Source organism: Biomphalaria glabrata, chromosome 10, assembly GCF_947242115.1.
Source record: "Biomphalaria glabrata chromosome 10, xgBioGlab47.1, whole genome shotgun sequence".
Lineage (NCBI taxonomy): Eukaryota > Metazoa > Mollusca > Gastropoda > Planorbidae > Biomphalaria > Biomphalaria glabrata.
This window is the reverse complement of record NC_074720.1, coordinates 44,541,351-44,559,971: the sequence shown is the minus strand read 5'-3', so window position 1 is coordinate 44,559,971 and position 18,621 is coordinate 44,541,351. Positions and strand designations below refer to the sequence as shown.

Sequence of the window (18,621 nt, the reverse complement as noted above, 5' to 3'; positions counted from 1 at the left end):
ATCCATAATCTTCACAGTCCTTTGTATTAAAGATGGTGCCTACACATCCATAACCTTTGTATTAAAGACTGTCTACTTATCCATTACCCTCACAGTCCTTTGTATTAAAGATGGTGCCTTGTTATGCTAGAAATATAAGTTAGATCTAAAAAATTTACCAAACCAATTATATTTTAAACAGGAGTGTTGCAATAAATAATTTTTAACTGTGCAGATTTTTTTTTCTTTCAGATCAAAACGCAGATCTCTTCTTTGAAATAAAAAATGGGAACATCATAAAGATTGCTGGTAATTATTACCTTTGAGAAACAGACAAGAAATGAAAACACTTTAAAAAAAAATGGTGAATCAAGGATGCCGGCATTCTTTAAGGCAAGTAGTCATACAAAGCTAGAATTTAACTATTCTGATTTATTATCATAAAAATGTTTTTACTAAGCAAGGGCAAGCGATGAAACCGCTGATCCAGCAAAGCAAGTGTCTTTATAAGTTTCATTCTTTTTGTTTGTTTGTTGCTTTACCTTTTGTGTTATTGCATGCAAATGGAGCATGTTTTTAATTAAAATTATTTTAAGAATAATTGTTAGATAATTAATCATTTAGCTTCATATAAATTTTATAGATCTAGTTTAAAAAAAAAAGGTTTTAATGGTTAAGTTGAAATTTGATCTTCAAACAGACTTAAACTCAACAACTCTGCATAAATGTTTTATGTATTCATTATCATAATTAAATTTTGGAACATTTTCAGATCAATGTCTAGTTATCAGAGGATTAGAACCTTCACTTGTGAGGAACTGGTCAGAAGTTGAAACATGCTAGGCCACAAAGTTGTATTTAAGGCAAGTAATCTATTCAATATAATTTAAATTTTAAATTTAATTTCATAGTTTCTTTTGGTGTATGTTTATTAAGAACAGGAAAGCTGTGGAACACTGATCTAGCAAGGCATGTATTTTTTTTTTTAATGTTTCAGTTTTATTTTTTATTATTTTTTGTGCATGCAATTTGAGAATGTTTTCAATGTTTATATAACATTTAAAGAAATTTTTTTCTGATTTTATAGAACATTTTGTAATTAAAAATATTTGCATAACAATGGTTGAACTTCTTGAAGCTTGATGTGCAAGATAGATTTAGGAGTATTATAATTTAAAGTTTAACAGCATCTTGAAATAATGAAATAAAACTTTTTTTGTTGTTAGCAGCCAAATCTTCAACACAAGTTTCATGTCACATTAAACATGTTCAGAACAAGATTGTGTACAGCCTGTGGGTGAAGTGAAGGAGGACAGTCAACAGATCATGTGTGGTGCCCCGACAGTCCAACAAAAGAACAGGTGAGGGTGTTGTGATGGAAAGTAGTGAAGATAAGATGATCAATTTTTTTTTTTTTCCAAAGACATTGTTTCAAATGCTATAATTTATGTAATTTAGACTTAAGTTTCTTTTGATGCTTGCTTAATAAAGAATAGGCAGGCAATTGGTATATATAGATATTGAGCAGCACAGTAAGTAATAGTATAGTTTTTTTGACTTTGTACTGCATGCTAATTAAACTTGTTTTTAATATTAACATAACACTTCGTATACTTTTCTGTTATCTTAGTTTTTGGTAACTAGTTTTGAATATATGCATGTTAGAGAAGCCTCATTACCTTGATGTATTATTTATTGAGATAGGTAAACTCAGGTTTAGCCTTACTAATTTGGTAATAAAGTCAGTATTTTCAAAACAAAACTCTTTATCTTTGCAGCCATAACATTCTATCAACATTCACCTATTTTATAACATTTTCAGTTCCAAATGCAGTTTACAACCGAGTGATCTAGAAATGGAGCATGAATACAGATTATGAGAACTATGAACTATAAAGCACAAATAATCAGAATTGTAGCAAGCTTGTACCACATTTTTCTTAAGGCAAGTGGTCCTTTCCAAAGTTACATTTAACTACTTTTAATTCATTTCTTTTCATGTATGTTAAATAAGAACCAGTTTCTTACTACAGATCTATCAAAGCAAGTATATTTTTTCTATGTATTTGTATATTTTAATTGCATTTTTTCTTTTTGTTGTTGCTTTTTTTGCATGCTAATTGAAAATGTTTAAATATTTTCCTATCAAAATCTCAAAATACATGTTTTCTGTTATCTCTTAGCCTTATGGTAATTAGTTTCAAATGTATACATAACAATAAAACTTATTTTCTTCACTTTAACATTTAGAGAGCTAGATCAATTGGGGATTATCTCATTATGAAGTTTAGTCAAAATCTCACTTCACTAAGACTTGTATTTGTGTTTATCTGCCTGTACACATTTTATTACAACTTTCAGGTTAAGATGCTGAGTAGAGCTTAGTGCTCCTCAGATGTAGGTAATGAAAAGAACTACAAGTTATAGGGAACAGGAAAAAGCAGTGTAGCAAGCTTATCCAGAAGTTTTTTTAGTCAAGCCAATTTCATTCTTGTGGTTCTCTAGCCATCAAGAATTCTGGACATGCTTTCCATTCATCTGTGTATTGAGCTTAAAAGGCAAGTAGTTCATTTAAATGTTAAGGATTTACCTTTTTTTAATATAATGTATACTGAAGTGATAGGCAAATTATGAATATTGTAATGCTTATTTTTAAATGTTTCATTTGAATTCCATCTTTTGTGTTAGTGTTTGCATTGGTGAATGCATTATCAATGTTAACAATTCTTTTTTTTTTTTTAAGCATTTGTGCTTTTTACTAAGCTTTTTCATCATGGGTACCCTTAGATAACATTTTGAATATTCTTTGTCCTCTTGGTCTTTAGTAATTGCTTTGAAATTATTTACATAAAAACACTCATTTCTGTCATTTAGCATTTAGAGTTAGGTACATATAGTCATGATTATTGTAACAAGTTAAATACAATTATATTTTCACATTTTTCAGATTAAGATGGTGAATAGATCTTATTCAAGAAATGGAGTGCCAATACAGATTATGGAAACCATCTACAAGTAGTTAATATGAAGAGCAGGACTAGGAGACTTGAAACAAGGCAACATATGTGATACCACAACCCTGCTTTTTTTTCTGATCTACTTTCTTGTCTATTTTTTTAAATACTTCCCCCCCCCCCCCCTCTTTTTCTGTGGTCAAGACAAAGTTTATTCTCAATAGAACATCCTACTAGAAGCACAAATATTTCAAAACTATTAAACTACAGATATTTCCTTACAAGTGTATAGTGATTACTTTTAAGCAATTTTTTTAGATGCAATTTATTTACTTAAATGCTTAGCTATTTGATATCTGGTTGAATTCAGATAACAATTGCCTCTTAATCTGTAATTGTAAAATTATTTATTTAGCTTGCACTTTTTTTTTAAAATAGTTCAAGATGTTGAGTATTGATTCAACTTTTAGCTTGGGAGATAAATAGCCAAAGCTGTAAATAGACAGTCCAGGTAATTGAAACTAGAGGTAAACATCATGGGAAGTCCAATTATAAGGCAAGTATTTTTCCTTTATATCTTATTTAACATAATTAGTCAAACTATGTAATACTTATAGGCTTTACTATTGTTTCCATAGAAAAAACTTTTTTTAAAATACCATGAGATATTGTATTTAAGAGATATTCTAGCTCAGTATATGATGTTTCCATATATCATCAGCTTAACAAGCACACATTCTCTGCTGCCAACAGTACCAATTTGTCAACCAAGCAACAAATATTCCTTGGTAATCTGCTATCAGATAACAGTTTTCTCGTTGGCATTTTTATGAATTAAAGCTTTCAAGGCTTAAGTAAGACTTACTTTTTTTTTCTTTGACTGCTAATTCTAAAATAATTTATCATTGCATGTTAAAAATAATAAAGAACTTTTTATACATATTTCTCTACCATTTTTCAGTGTTTTGGTCATGTTTCAGATTTGTTTAGCATAATCCTGTACTACATATTAACAAATGTTTGGTGTGTCTAGTTCATCTCTCTCACTATGAAGATGGCTACACAGTGAGTACAAAGTTTTATTTTCATTCACAACACAAATTTTACTATTGAAAAAAAATAATAAAAGCTATAGGTATTTAGTTTGCTAAACAACCTTCTTGTTATAGTGATCAAGTTTATTTGATGCATTACTAAGCCTTGGACAATGCATCATCATAACTAATATAATGTTCAAAGGCACTTATTAGTTTAAAATTTAGGTCAATCAAATAAGATAATGTGATCTAAACTGTTTTCTGGGTACCAGCTATCAGCAATGCACCCCTATGATATACAAGTCTTCATTGCCAAGTCACTCTGCCAAACAGTGTGTACACCTTTCTTGCAGTGGTAGTACTTTACTGTACTTCAATCACTTCAGGAGTCTGGATATGTCAGCCCAAGGCCAAGGAGATCAAGTTTGTGTCCAAGGTTACTTAGGTAATTCTCTGAGAACAATAGGTGAGTTGAATTCTAGTGTACCAGTCAAATACCTTTTAGCAAAATGAAAAAAAAAAAAAAAATGTATAACATATAAAAAATCTATTATATAAACACAATGTCTAGAGTTTTAGAGTACTCGTTTCAGACCATCTGATCATAGGTCAGATAGTGTTAAGCTCAACTGTTTCTATGGTCAATGGTTAACCATGGGTTGTTTGGCCAGCAAATTTTCAGATATTGCTCTAGTTTTAGGTTTATAAGATACATTTTCTTCTAAAGGGAATCAATTAGGACCAAAATGTAAACTTTTATAAAGTGGTGTACTTAATCACGCAAGAGCTGCTTCACATTGACTGTAAGAATGTTTGAATAGTGCATACATTTTCATAATAACTTACCCTCTGATTTATAAGGTTGACAATTTATTAAATATATAATTTTGTTTTTAGAAAGTATACTGTATTATATAAAAAGAGCATGCATTGTCCTATAATTCTATACCAAAATGTAACGTTTTCTGATTACAAACAAAAATGTTATTGAAGTTTAATCATAACAGGGTGGAATTGAAACATTAACAATTCTGCCAGAATGTGGAAAATAATTATGGAGAAAAATTTATACACATGGGCAAGGGCAATTACTCTGTTTCCTTTTTTTTTAAAAATATATTATTGACATTTTTATTTCAATTTGTAAATTTGCTTCAACATTTCAGGTTTTTTTTTTAAAGACAGACACTACATGTTGCTGATCTGTGGGTTAGTGGCTCAATCATTGTGCACTGATTCTCCACTGATGCCTTGATTGCCATAAGTTTATCTACTGATCTACAGATCAAGGTAATAAATATTTTTCTACTCTATAACCCAAGAACTTCTTCTTTAGGATACATTGTTTTTACACTATGCGCCTAATTCTGTTGTATGTTTTAGGACCCTGGCAATAGTTTCTTAAACTTTCAGACAATCAGAGCTAGTTTAGAATGAAAGCACAAAACAAAAGCCAGATCTGTATAGTGTTTTTTTTTTTCTGAAAATGTTTTTAAAGAAAAGTCCAGATATAGCAGCTTATAAGGCCAACTTGGGAAATTAGGTATTTTTAAAACTTGTACTTATACTAAAGATATTTGAAGTATTTTTAAACTAGCTCTGTTTTTCAAGTTTTTTATTTATTTGTTTGCATTAGATTTAAATTTTTTAAATTAATTATTTGAAAAAAATATTTAGTTGCACTATTTTATCAATACTGCATTATATGGTAATGCATTTAGATGTGATATATATCTGTTAAACAGTGAGTTTTTCTCAAATCAACTAGGGACTAAATGGTCTATTAAACATGAGGTCAAGGAAAAAGGATGAACATTTCAAGGCTGCAGGAGGAACATTAAACATCTCTCTCACTGTGAAAAGATTCTACCGATCTACAAATGATCAACATGTTTATCTAAAGTTCATCTGCCATTTCTTCAAATGGAGCCATAGTCAGAATAAGGTAAGAAATATTCTTATACTTCACAGCATCTATTTTTTTGTAAAGTGATGATCCTGCATTAGTTGTATGTTGTTTGTGCATGTTACTTTAAATATCCTGCATTAGTTGTATGTTGTATATGTATGCATGGTTCCTGTATTTGTTTTGTATATTATGATGTCAGTAATTACTTCACAAACACATAACAACTTCGCACACAACTTGTAAGTTCACCTGTCTAGTTAAAGAAATTTGTATTGTATTTGTTTTAGTAGTGTGTAGTTATGAAAGTAAACTGAATTTTCATTTGTTAAACTTAGTGATATACCATTTTAATTTCAGTTAAAATATGTGGATGTTCCTATTAAATTTTTCAGAAAAACTGAATTGCTCTGAAATAATTCCAACTGTATAAATGTAAATATATTTCAACAAATAATGGAATTGGATTCTTTGTCATTTGGATTAATTCAATAGTAATGTATTCTAAATATGGAATTCAAACACAAAAATGAAAAGTTGTGAATCACCATCAACTTTCACTTTGCCACTTGGAGATTGGGATGATTCAAGTTACTGGAGATTGGGATGATTCAAGTTACTATTGTTGGGAGTTAATGTGAAAAAAAAAATCTACTATTCCATGTGATATGACATACAAATGCAAAAAATCCTAACCCTAACACATTCAATGAACAATCAGTATGAACGTTTCCACCAAAGGAAATGTTGCCGCTCATGATGCATCTATTTATTTGGCTCCAGATATTCAACTGACGCACATTCGCAAAACAAATGTAAAAAAAAAAAGATTTAATCCATTACATGTATATAATTGTGCAGGAACATTTGGGATTGTCATTTGTATCACACTCATCTCTCATTCATTGAGACTCTACACTTAATCTGGTGATCAAAATGTGTTTGCAATTCACAGTGAAATCATTCTTTGAGTGCTTAAAAAAGAAATTCATACGGATGGATGTATAACTGTGTTAGACGTCTTCATTTATATTCCGACTGAACGTTTGTAACAATAATTAAGTCACACTCAAGGAACATATGAACGTGTCCATCAAAGGAAATATCGCCGCTCGTGATGCAACGCACACTAATCAACATTTGCACTTGCAGACCAACTAAATAGTTGTGGAGAAAACACATTTAATTGATGACATTACTATGTTTAGCTTAGGACTTTTCAAAAGTGAAGACTGGACTCTTTAGTCATCTTCGTGTTTATAGGAATGATTAATGGAGGACTTTTAAAAGCGAAGACTGGACTCCTTAGCCATCTTCGTGTTCATAGGAATGATTAATGGAGGAATTTTAAAAATGAAGACTGGGTTCTTTAGCCATCTTCGTGTTCATAGGAATGATTAATGGAGGAATTTTAAAAGTGAAGACTGGGCTCTTTAGCCATCTTCATGTTAAAAGGATGTAGTTGAGGACTTTTTCAAAGAAGATCGGTCTCGGTGGCCATCTTTGTACTTATAGGAAAGGATATTGTATTATGTTTTAAACATGAGGATTTTTAGCTGAGGACTAGATGTATTAATAGTCATCAATTGAATTGTTGATCCAAGACAAAATAGTTGGTTATGTCTGTGTGCATTTGTAGACAACCCAGCAGTGCACATCCTTTTTCTTGTTTTGCTTTTTTCACGTGCTACAATGCCTTGGACAAAGCATCATCATAACTTGGAATGTTTAAAGGCATTATAAAAATATCATAGAAGAATGAGTTTGTGAAATAACCGGTTATTTCAGTTCAGTTGAATAATAGTTGGGACATAATTAGTTGAGTGCAAGCTTTGAGGCTGATTCAACTCACTCGACATTAGTTGAGTGCGAAGTTTGTGAGGCTGATTCAGCCCTCAAACCGGATGCTTGTAGACCACCTTCAATAGCTTGAACACGACGTCATCAAAAATATTGTTACAGTCAGTTCATCAAAATGAAGTTGTCGGTCGACAAGCTCAAAACAGGAGTCAGCCGAAAATGCAAGCCTGAAACTTTTTATTGGGCTCCAGCTATTCAACTGATGCACGTTTGCAAAACAAATGTTAAAAAAAAAAGGATGAAAATAGAAGCCATCAGATGTATATGATTGTGCAGGAACAGTTGGGATTTGTGTCGTTTGTATCACGCTCATCTCTCATCCACTGAGACATTGTGAAGCGATGTAACCAGTGATGTTTCGAAACATCTCTATTTAATTGTGATGAGGATATCTACAAACGTTTGTGTACAAATATGTGATAATTCGCAGATTTTTCATCTCTGCACTTAATGTGGTGATCAAAATGTATTTGCGATTCCCAGTGAAATCATTCTTTGAGTGCTTAAAAAAGAAATTCATAAGGATGTATAACTGTGTTAGACGTCTTCATTTATATTCCGATGGAAGGTTTGTAACAATAATTAAGTCACACTCAAGGAACATAAGAACCTGTCCATCAAAGGAAATATCGCCGCTCGTGATGCAACGCACACTAATCAACATTTGTACTTGCAGACCAACTAAATAGTTGCGGAGAAAACACATTTAATTGATGACTTTACTATGTTTAGCTTAGGACTTTTCAAAAGCGAAGACTGGACTCTTTAGCCATCTTCGTGTTCATAGGAAGGATTAATGGAGGACTTTTAAAATCGAAGACTGGACTCCTTAGCCATCTTCGTGTTTATAGGAATGATTAATGGAGGAATTTTAAAAGTGAAGACTGGGCTCTTTAGCCATCTTCATGTTAAAAGGATGTAGTTGAGGACTTTTTCAAAGAAGATCGGTCTCGGTGGCCATCTTTGTACTTATAGGAAAGGATATTGTATTATGTTTTAAACATGAGGATTTTTAGCTGAGGACTAGATGTATTAATAGTCATCAATTGAATTGTTGATCCAAGACAAAATAGTTGGTTATGTCTGTGTGCATTTGTAGACAACCCAGCAGTGCACATCCTTTTTCTTGTTTTGCTTTTTTCACGTGCTACAATGCCTTGGACAAAGCATCATCATAACTTGGAATGTTTAAAGGCATTATAAAAATATCATAGAAGAATGAGTTTGTGAAATAACCGGTTATTTCAGTTCAGTTGAATAATAGTTGGGACATAATTAGTTGAGTGCAAGCTTTGAGGCTGATTCAACTCACTCGACATTAGTTGAGTGCGAAGTTTGTGAGGCTGATTCAGCCCTCAAACCGGATGCTTGTAGACCACCTTCAATAGCTTGAACACGACGTCATCAAAAATATTGTTACAGTCAGTTCATCAAAATGAAGTTGTCGGTCGACAAGCTCAAAACAGGAGTCAGCCGAAAATGCAAGCCTGAAACTTTTTATTGGGCTCCAGCTATTCAACTGATGCACGTTTGCAAAACAAATGTTAAAAAAAAAAGGATGAAAATAGAAGCCATCAGATGTATATGATTGTGCAGGAACAGTTGGGATTTGTGTCGTTTGTATCACGCTCATCTCTCATCCACTGAGACATTGTGAAGCGATGTAACCAGTGATGTTTCGAAACATCTCTATTTAATTGTGATGAGGATATCTACAAACGTTTGTGTACAAATATGTGATAATTCGCAGATTTTTCATCTCTGCACTTAATGTGGTGATCAAAATGTATTTGCGATTCCCAGTGAAATCATTCTTTGAGTGCTTAAAAAAGAAATTCATAAGGATGTATAACTGTGTTAGACGTCTTCATTTATATTCCGATGGAAGGTTTGTAACAATAATTAAGTCACACTCAAGGAACATAAGAACCTGTCCATCAAAGGAAATATCGCCGCTCGTGATGCAACGCACACTAATCAACATTTGTACTTGCAGACCAACTAAATAGTTGCGGAGAAAACACATTTAATTGATGACTTTACTATGTTTAGCTTAGGACTTTTCAAAAGCGAAGACTGGACTCTTTAGCCATCTTCGTGTTCATAGGAAGGATTAATGGAGGACTTTTAAAATCGAAGACTGGACTCCTTAGCCATCTTCGTGTTTATAGGAATGATTAATGGAGGAATTTTAAAAGTGAAGACTGGGCTCTTTAGCCATCTTCATGTTAAAAGGATGTAGTTGAGGACTTTTTCAAAGAAGATCGGTCTCGGTGGCCATCTTTGTACTTATAGGAAAGGATATTGTATTATGTTTTAAACATGAGGATTTTTAGCTGAGGACTAGATGTATTAATAGTCATCAATTGAATTGTTGATCCAAGACAAAATAGTTGGTTATGTCTGTGTGCATTTGTAGACAACCCAGCAGTGCACATCCTTTTTCTTGTTTTGCTTTTTTCACGTGCTACAATGCCTTGGACAAAGCATCATCATAACTTGGAATGTTTAAAGGCATTATAAAAATATCATAGAAGAATGAGTTTGTGAAATAACCGGTTATTTCAGTTCAGTTGAATAATAGTTGGGACATAATTAGTTGAGTGCAAGCTTTGAGGCTGATTCAACTCACTCGACATTAGTTGAGTGCGAAGTTTGTGAGGCTGATTCAGCCCTCAAACCGGATGCTTGTAGACCACCTTCAATAGCTTGAACACGACGTCATCAAAAATATTGTTACAGTCAGTTCATCAAAATGAAGTTGTCGGTCGACAAGCTCAAAACAGGAGTCAGCCGAAAATGCAAGCCTGAAACTTTTTATTGGGCTCCAGCTATTCAACTGATGCACGTTTGCAAAACAAATGTTAAAAAAAAAAGGATGAAAATAGAAGCCATCAGATGTATATGATTGTGCAGGAACAGTTGGGATTTGTGTCGTTTGTATCACGCTCATCTCTCATCCACTGAGACATTGTGAAGCGATGTAACCAGTGATGTTTCGAAACATCTCTATTTAATTGTGATGAGGATATCTACAAACGTTTGTGTACAAATATGTGATAATTCGCAGATTTTTCATCTCTGCACTTAATGTGGTGATCAAAATGTATTTGCGATTCCCAGTGAAATCATTCTTTGAGTGCTTAAAAAAGAAATTCATAAGGATGTATAACTGTGTTAGACGTCTTCATTTATATTCCGATGGAAGGTTTGTAACAATAATTAAGTCACACTCAAGGAACATAAGAACCTGTCCATCAAAGGAAATATCGCCGCTCGTGATGCAACGCACACTAATCAACATTTGTACTTGCAGACCAACTAAATAGTTGCGGAGAAAACACATTTAATTGATGACTTTACTATGTTTAGCTTAGGACTTTTCAAAAGCGAAGACTGGACTCTTTAGCCATCTTCGTGTTCATAGGAAGGATTAATGGAGGACTTTTAAAATCGAAGACTGGACTCCTTAGCCATCTTCGTGTTTATAGGAATGATTAATGGAGGAATTTTAAAAGTGAAGACTGGGCTCTTTAGCCATCTTCATGTTAAAAGGATGTAGTTGAGGACTTTTTCAAAGAAGATCGGTCTCGGTGGCCATCTTTGTACTTATAGGAAAGGATATTGTATTATGTTTTAAACATGAGGATTTTTAGCTGAGGACTAGATGTATTAATAGTCATCAATTGAATTGTTGATCCAAGACAAAATAGTTGGTTATGTCTGTGTGCATTTGTAGACAACCCAGCAGTGCACATCCTTTTTCTTGTTTTGCTTTTTTCACGTGCTACAATGCCTTGGACAAAGCATCATCATAACTTGGAATGTTTAAAGGCATTATAAAAATATCATAGAAGAATGAGTTTGTGAAATAACCGGTTATTTCAGTTCAGTTGAATAATAGTTGGGACATAATTAGTTGAGTGCAAGCTTTGAGGCTGATTCAACTCACTCGACATTAGTTGAGTGCGAAGTTTGTGAGGCTGATTCAGCCCTCAAACCGGATGCTTGTAGACCACCTTCAATAGCTTGAACACGACGTCATCAAAAATATTGTTACAGTCAGTTCATCAAAATGAAGTTGTCGGTCGACAAGCTCAAAACAGGAGTCAGCCGAAAATGCAAGCCTGAAACTTTTTATTGGGCTCCAGCTATTCAACTGATGCACGTTTGCAAAACAAATGTTAAAAAAAAAAGGATGAAAATAGAAGCCATCAGATGTATATGATTGTGCAGGAACAGTTGGGATTTGTGTCGTTTGTATCACGCTCATCTCTCATCCACTGAGACATTGTGAAGCGATGTAACCAGTGATGTTTCGAAACATCTCTATTTAATTGTGATGAGGATATCTACAAACGTTTGTGTACAAATATGTGATAATTCGCAGATTTTTCATCTCTGCACTTAATGTGGTGATCAAAATGTATTTGCGATTCCCAGTGAAATCATTCTTTGAGTGCTTAAAAAAGAAATTCATAAGGATGTATAACTGTGTTAGACGTCTTCATTTATATTCCGATGGAAGGTTTGTAACAATAATTAAGTCACACTCAAGGAACATAAGAACCTGTCCATCAAAGGAAATATCGCCGCTCGTGATGCAACGCACACTAATCAACATTTGTACTTGCAGACCAACTAAATAGTTGCGGAGAAAACACATTTAATTGATGACTTTACTATGTTTAGCTTAGGACTTTTCAAAAGCGAAGACTGGACTCTTTAGCCATCTTCGTGTTCATAGGAAGGATTAATGGAGGACTTTTAAAATCGAAGACTGGACTCCTTAGCCATCTTCGTGTTTATAGGAATGATTAATGGATGAATTTTAAAAGCGAAGACTGGACTCCTTAGCCATCTTCGTGTTCATAGGAATAATTAACGTAGGAATTTTAAAAGTGAAGACTGGGCTCTTTAGCCATCTTCATGTTAAAAGGATGTAGTTGAGGACTTTTTCAAAGAAGATCGGTCTCGGTGGCCATCTTTGTACTTATAGGAAAGGATATTGTATTATGTTTTAAACATGAGGATTTTTAGCTGAGGACTAGATGTATTAATAGTCATCAATTGAATTGTTGATCCAAGACAAAATAGTTGGTTATGTCTGTGTGCATTTGTAGACAACCCAGCAGTGCACATCCTTTTTCTTGTTTTGCTTTTTTCACGTGCTACAATGCCTTGGACAAAGCATCATCATAACTTGGAATGTTTAAAGGCATTATAAAAATATCATAGAAGAATGAGTTTGTGAAATAACCGGTTATTTCAGTTCAGTTGAATAATAGTTGGGACATAATTAGTTGAGTGCAAGCTTTGAGGCTGATTCAACTCACTCGACATTAGTTGAGTGCGAAGTTTGTGAGGCTGATTCAGCTCTCAAACCGGATGCTTGTAGACCACCTTCAATAGCTTGAACACGACGTCATCAAAAATATTGTTACAGTCAGTTCATCAAAATGAAGTTGTCGGTCGACAAGCTCAAAACAGGAGTCAGCCGAAAATGCAAGCCTGAAACTTTTTATTGGGCTCCAGCTATTCAACTGATGCACGTTTGCAAAACAAATGTTAAAAAAAAAAGGATGAAAATAGAAGCCATCAGATGTATATGATTGTGCAGGAACAGTTGGGATTTGTGTCGTTTGTATCACGCTCATCTCTCATCCACTGAGACATTGTGAAGCGATGTAACCAGTGATGTTTCGAAACATCTCTATTTAATTGTGATGAGGATATCTACAAACGTTTGTGTACAAATATGTGATAATTCGCAGATTTTTCATCTCTGCACTTAATGTGGTGATCAAAATGTATTTGCGATTCCCAGTGAAATCATTCTTTGAGTGCTTAAAAAAGAAATTCATAAGGATGTATAACTGTGTTAGACGTCTTCATTTATATTCCGATGGAAGGTTTGTAACAATAATTAAGTCACACTCAAGGAACATAAGAACCTGTCCATCAAAGGAAATATCGCCGCTCGTGATGCAACGCACACTAATCAACATTTGTACTTGCAGACCAACTAAATAGTTGCGGAGAAAACACATTTAATTGATGACTTTACTATGTTTAGCTTAGGACTTTTCAAAAGCGAAGACTGGACTCTTTAGCCATCTTCGTGTTCATAGGAAGGATTAATGGAGGACTTTTAAAATCGAAGACTGGACTCCTTAGCCATCTTCGTGTTTATAGGAATGATTAATGGATGAATTTTAAAAGCGAAGACTGGACTCCTTAGCCATCTTCGTGTTCATAGGAATAATTAACGTAGGAATTTTAAAAGTGAAGACTGGGCTCTTTAGCCATCTTCATGTTAAAAGGATGTAGTTGAGGACTTTTTCAAAGAAGATCGGTCTCGGTGGCCATCTTTGTACTTATAGGAAAGGATATTGTATTATGTTTTAAACATGAGGATTTTTAGCTGAGGACTAGATGTATTAATAGTCATCAATTGAATTGTTGATCCAAGACAAAATAGTTGGTTATGTCTGTGTGCATTTGTAGACAACCCAGCAGTGCACATCCTTTTTCTTGTTTTGCTTTTTTCACGTGCTACAATGCCTTGGACAAAGCATCATCATAACTTGGAATGTTTAAAGGCATTATAAAAATATCATAGAAGAATGAGTTTGTGAAATAACCGGTTATTTCAGTTCAGTTGAATAATAGTTGGGACATAATTAGTTGAGTGCAAGCTTTGAGGCTGATTCAACTCACTCGACATTAGTTGAGTGCGAAGTTTGTGAGGCTGATTCAGCCCTCAAACCGGATGCTTGTAGACCACCTTCAATAGCTTGAACACGACGTCATCAAAAATATTGTTACAGTCAGTTCATCAAAATGAAGTTGTCGGTCGACAAGCTCAAAACAGGAGTCAGCCGAAAATGCAAGCCTGAAACTTTTTATTGGGCTCCAGCTATTCAACTGATGCACGTTTGCAAAACAAATGTTAAAAAAAAAAGGATGAAAATAGAAGCCATCAGATGTATATGATTGTGCAGGAACAGTTGGGATTTGTGTCGTTTGTATCACGCTCATCTCTCATCCACTGAGACATTGTGAAGCGATGTAACCAGTGATGTTTCGAAACATCTCTATTTAATTGTGATGAGGATATCTACAAACGTTTGTGTACAAATATGTGATAATTCGCAGATTTTTCATCTCTGCACTTAATGTGGTGATCAAAATGTATTTGCGATTCCCAGTGAAATCATTCTTTGAGTGCTTAAAAAAGAAATTCATAAGGATGTATAACTGTGTTAGACGTCTTCATTTATATTCCGATGGAAGGTTTGTAACAATAATTAAGTCACACTCAAGGAACATAAGAACCTGTCCATCAAAGGAAATATCGCCGCTCGTGATGCAACGCACACTAATCAACATTTGTACTTGCAGACCAACTAAATAGTTGCGGAGAAAACACATTTAATTGATGACTTTACTATGTTTAGCTTAGGACTTTTCAAAAGCGAAGACTGGACTCTTTAGCCATCTTCGTGTTCATAGGAAGGATTAATGGAGGACTTTTAAAATCGAAGACTGGACTCCTTAGCCATCTTCGTGTTTATAGGAATGATTAATGGATGAATTTTAAAAGCGAAGACTGGGCTCTTTAGCCATCTTCATGTTAAAAGGATGTAGTTGAGGACTTTTTCAAAGAAGATCGGTCTCGGTGGCCATCTTTGTACTTATAGGAAAGGATATTGTATTATGTTTTAAACATGAGGATTTTTAGCTGAGGACTAGATGTATTAATAGTCATCAATTGAATTGTTGATCCAAGACAAAATAGTTGGTTATGTCTGTGTGCATTTGTAGACAACCCAGCAGTGCACATCCTTTTTCTTGTTTTGCTTTTTTCACGTGCTACAATGCCTTGGACAAAGCATCATCATAACTTGGAATGTTTAAAGGCATTATAAAAATATCATAGAAGAATGAGTTTGTGAAATAACCGGTTATTTCAGTTCAGTTGAATAATAGTTGGGACATAATTAGTTGAGTGCAAGCTTTGAGGCTGATTCAACTCACTCGACATTAGTTGAGTGCGAAGTTTGTGAGGCTGATTCAGCCCTCAAACCGGATGCTTGTAGACCACCTTCAATAGCTTGAACACGACGTCATCAAAAATATTGTTACAGTCAGTTCATCAAAATGAAGTTGTCGGTCGACAAGCTCAAAACAGGAGTCAGCCGAAAATGCAAGCCTGAAACTTTTTATTGGGCTCCAGCTATTCAACTGATGCACGTTTGCAAAACAAATGTTAAAAAAAAAAGGATGAAAATAGAAGCCATCAGATGTATATGATTGTGCAGGAACAGTTGGGATTTGTGTCGTTTGTATCACGCTCATCTCTCATCCACTGAGACATTGTGAAGCGATGTAACCAGTGATGTTTCGAAACATCTCTATTTAATTGTGATGAGGATATCTACAAACGTTTGTGTACAAATATGTGATAATTCGCAGATTTTTCATCTCTGCACTTAATGTGGTGATCAAAATGTATTTGCGATTCCCAGTGAAATCATTCTTTGAGTGCTTAAAAAAGAAATTCATAAGGATGTATAACTGTGTTAGACGTCTTCATTTATATTCCGATGGAAGGTTTGTAACAATAATTAAGTCACACTCAAGGAACATAAGAACCTGTCCATCAAAGGAAATATCGCCGCTCGTGATGCAACGCACACTAATCAACATTTGTACTTGCAGACCAACTAAATAGTTGCGGAGAAAACACATTTAATTGATGACTTTACTATGTTTAGCTTAGGACTTTTCAAAAGCGAAGACTGGACTCTTTAGCCATCTTCGTGTTCATAGGAAGGATTAATGGAGGACTTTTAAAATCGAAGACTGGACTCCTTAGCCATCTTCGTGTTTATAGGAATGATTAATGGATGAATTTTAAAAGCGAAGACTGGACTCCTTAGCCATCTTCGTGTTCATAGGAATAATTAACGTAGGAATTTTAAAAGTGAAGACTGGGCTCTTTAGCCATCTTCATGTTAAAAGGATGTAGTTGAGGACTTTTTCAAAGAAGATCGGTCTCGGTGGCCATCTTTGTACTTATAGGAAAGGATATTGTATTATGTTTTAAACATGAGGATTTTTAGCTGAGGACTAGATGTATTAATAGTCATCAATTGAATTGTTGATCCAAGACAAAATAGTTGGTTATGTCTGTGTGCATTTGTAGACAACCCAGCAGTGCACATCCTTTTTCTTGTTTTGCTTTTTTCACGTGCTACAATGCCTTGGACAAAGCATCATCATAACTTGGAATGTTTAAAGGCATTATAAAAATATCATAGAAGAATGAGTTTGTGAAATAACCGGTTATTTCAGTTCAGTTGAATAATAGTTGGGACATAATTAGTTGAGTGCAAGCTTTGAGGCTGATTCAACTCACTCGACATTAGTTGAGTGCGAAGTTTGTGAGGCTGATTCAGCCCTCAAACCGGATGCTTGTAGACCACCTTCAATAGCTTGAACACGACGTCATCAAAAATATTGTTACAGTCAGTTCATCAAAATGAAGTTGTCGGTCGACAAGCTCAAAACAGGAGTCAGCCGAAAATGCAAGCCTGAAACTTTTTATTGGGCTCCAGCTATTCAACTGATGCACGTTTGCAAAACAAATGTTAAAAAAAAAAGGATGAAAATAGAAGCCATCAGATGTATATGATTGTGCAGGAACAGTTGGGATTTGTGTCGTTTGTATCACGCTCATCTCTCATCCACTGAGACATTGTGAAGCGATGTAACCAGTGATGTTTCGAAACATCTCTATTTAATTGTGATGAGGATATCTACAAACGTTTGTGTACAAATATGTGATAATTCGCAGATTTTTCATCTCTGCACTTAATGTGGTGATCAAAATGTATTTGCGATTCCCAGTGAAATCATTCTTTGAGTGCTTAAAAAAGAAATTCATAAGGATGTATAACTGTGTTAGACGTCTTCATTTATATTCCGATGGAAGGTTTGTAACAATAATTAAGTCACACTCAAGGAACATAAGAACCTGTCCATCAAAGGAAATATCGCCGCTCGTGATGCAACGCACACTAATCAACATTTGTACTTGCAGACCAACTAAATAGTTGCGGAGAAAACACATTTAATTGATGACTTTACTATGTTTAGCTTAGGACTTTTCAAAAGCGAAGACTGGACTCTTTAGCCATCTTCGTGTTCATAGGAAGGATTAATGGAGGACTTTTAAAATCGAAGACTGGACTCCTTAGCCATCTTCGTGTTTATAGGAATGATTAATGGATGAATTTTAAAAGCGAAGACTGGACTCCTTAGCCATCTTCGTGTTCATAGGAATAATTAACGTAGGAATTTTAAAAGTGAAGACTGGGCTCTTTAGCCATCTTCATGTTAAAAGGATGTAGTTGAGGACTTTTTCAAAGAAGATCGGTCTCGGTGGCCATCTTTGTACTTATAGGAAAGGATATTGTATTATGTTTTAAACATGAGGATTTTTAGCTGAGGACTAGATGTATTAATAGTCATCAATTGAATTGTTGATCCAAGACAAAATAGTTGGTTATGTCTGTGTGCATTTGTAGACAACCCAGCAGTGCACATCCTTTTTCTTGTTTTGCTTTTTTCACGTGCTACAATGCCTTGGACAAAGCATCATCATAACTTGGAATGTTTAAAGGCATTATAAAAATATCATAGAAGAATGAGTTTGTGAAATAACCGGTTATTTCAGTTCAGTTGAATAATAGTTGGGACATAATTAGTTGAGTGCAAGCTTTGAGGCTGATTCAACTCACTCGACATTAGTTGAGTGCGAAGTTTGTGAGGCTGATTCAGCCCTCAAACCGGATGCTTGTAGACCACCTTCAATAGC

General features: G+C 34.2%; 1 long non-coding RNA gene across 10 annotated transcripts in view; it reads left to right on the top strand.

Annotated features, from left to right (window-relative positions):
- The first annotated feature begins 3,124 nt into the window (after positions 1 to 3,124).
- LOC129928807 (uncharacterized) overlaps positions 3,125 to 18,621 on the top strand; it is a 31,126-nt gene continuing 15,629 nt past the window's right edge. For 2 of the 10 annotated variants that reach the window (XR_008780278.1, XR_008780276.1), the window contains exons 1-5: positions 3,129 to 3,787; positions 3,914 to 3,998; positions 4,243 to 4,436; positions 5,137 to 5,260; positions 5,739 to 5,915. This is a non-coding gene — a long non-coding RNA (uncharacterized LOC129928807). Of the gene's footprint in view, positions 3,788 to 3,894; positions 3,999 to 4,242; positions 4,437 to 5,136; positions 5,261 to 5,715; positions 5,916 to 18,621 lie in introns of all 10 variants that reach the window. The other 8 variants (XR_008780285.1, XR_008780277.1, XR_008780283.1 and 5 more) reach the window with 8 other exon arrangements.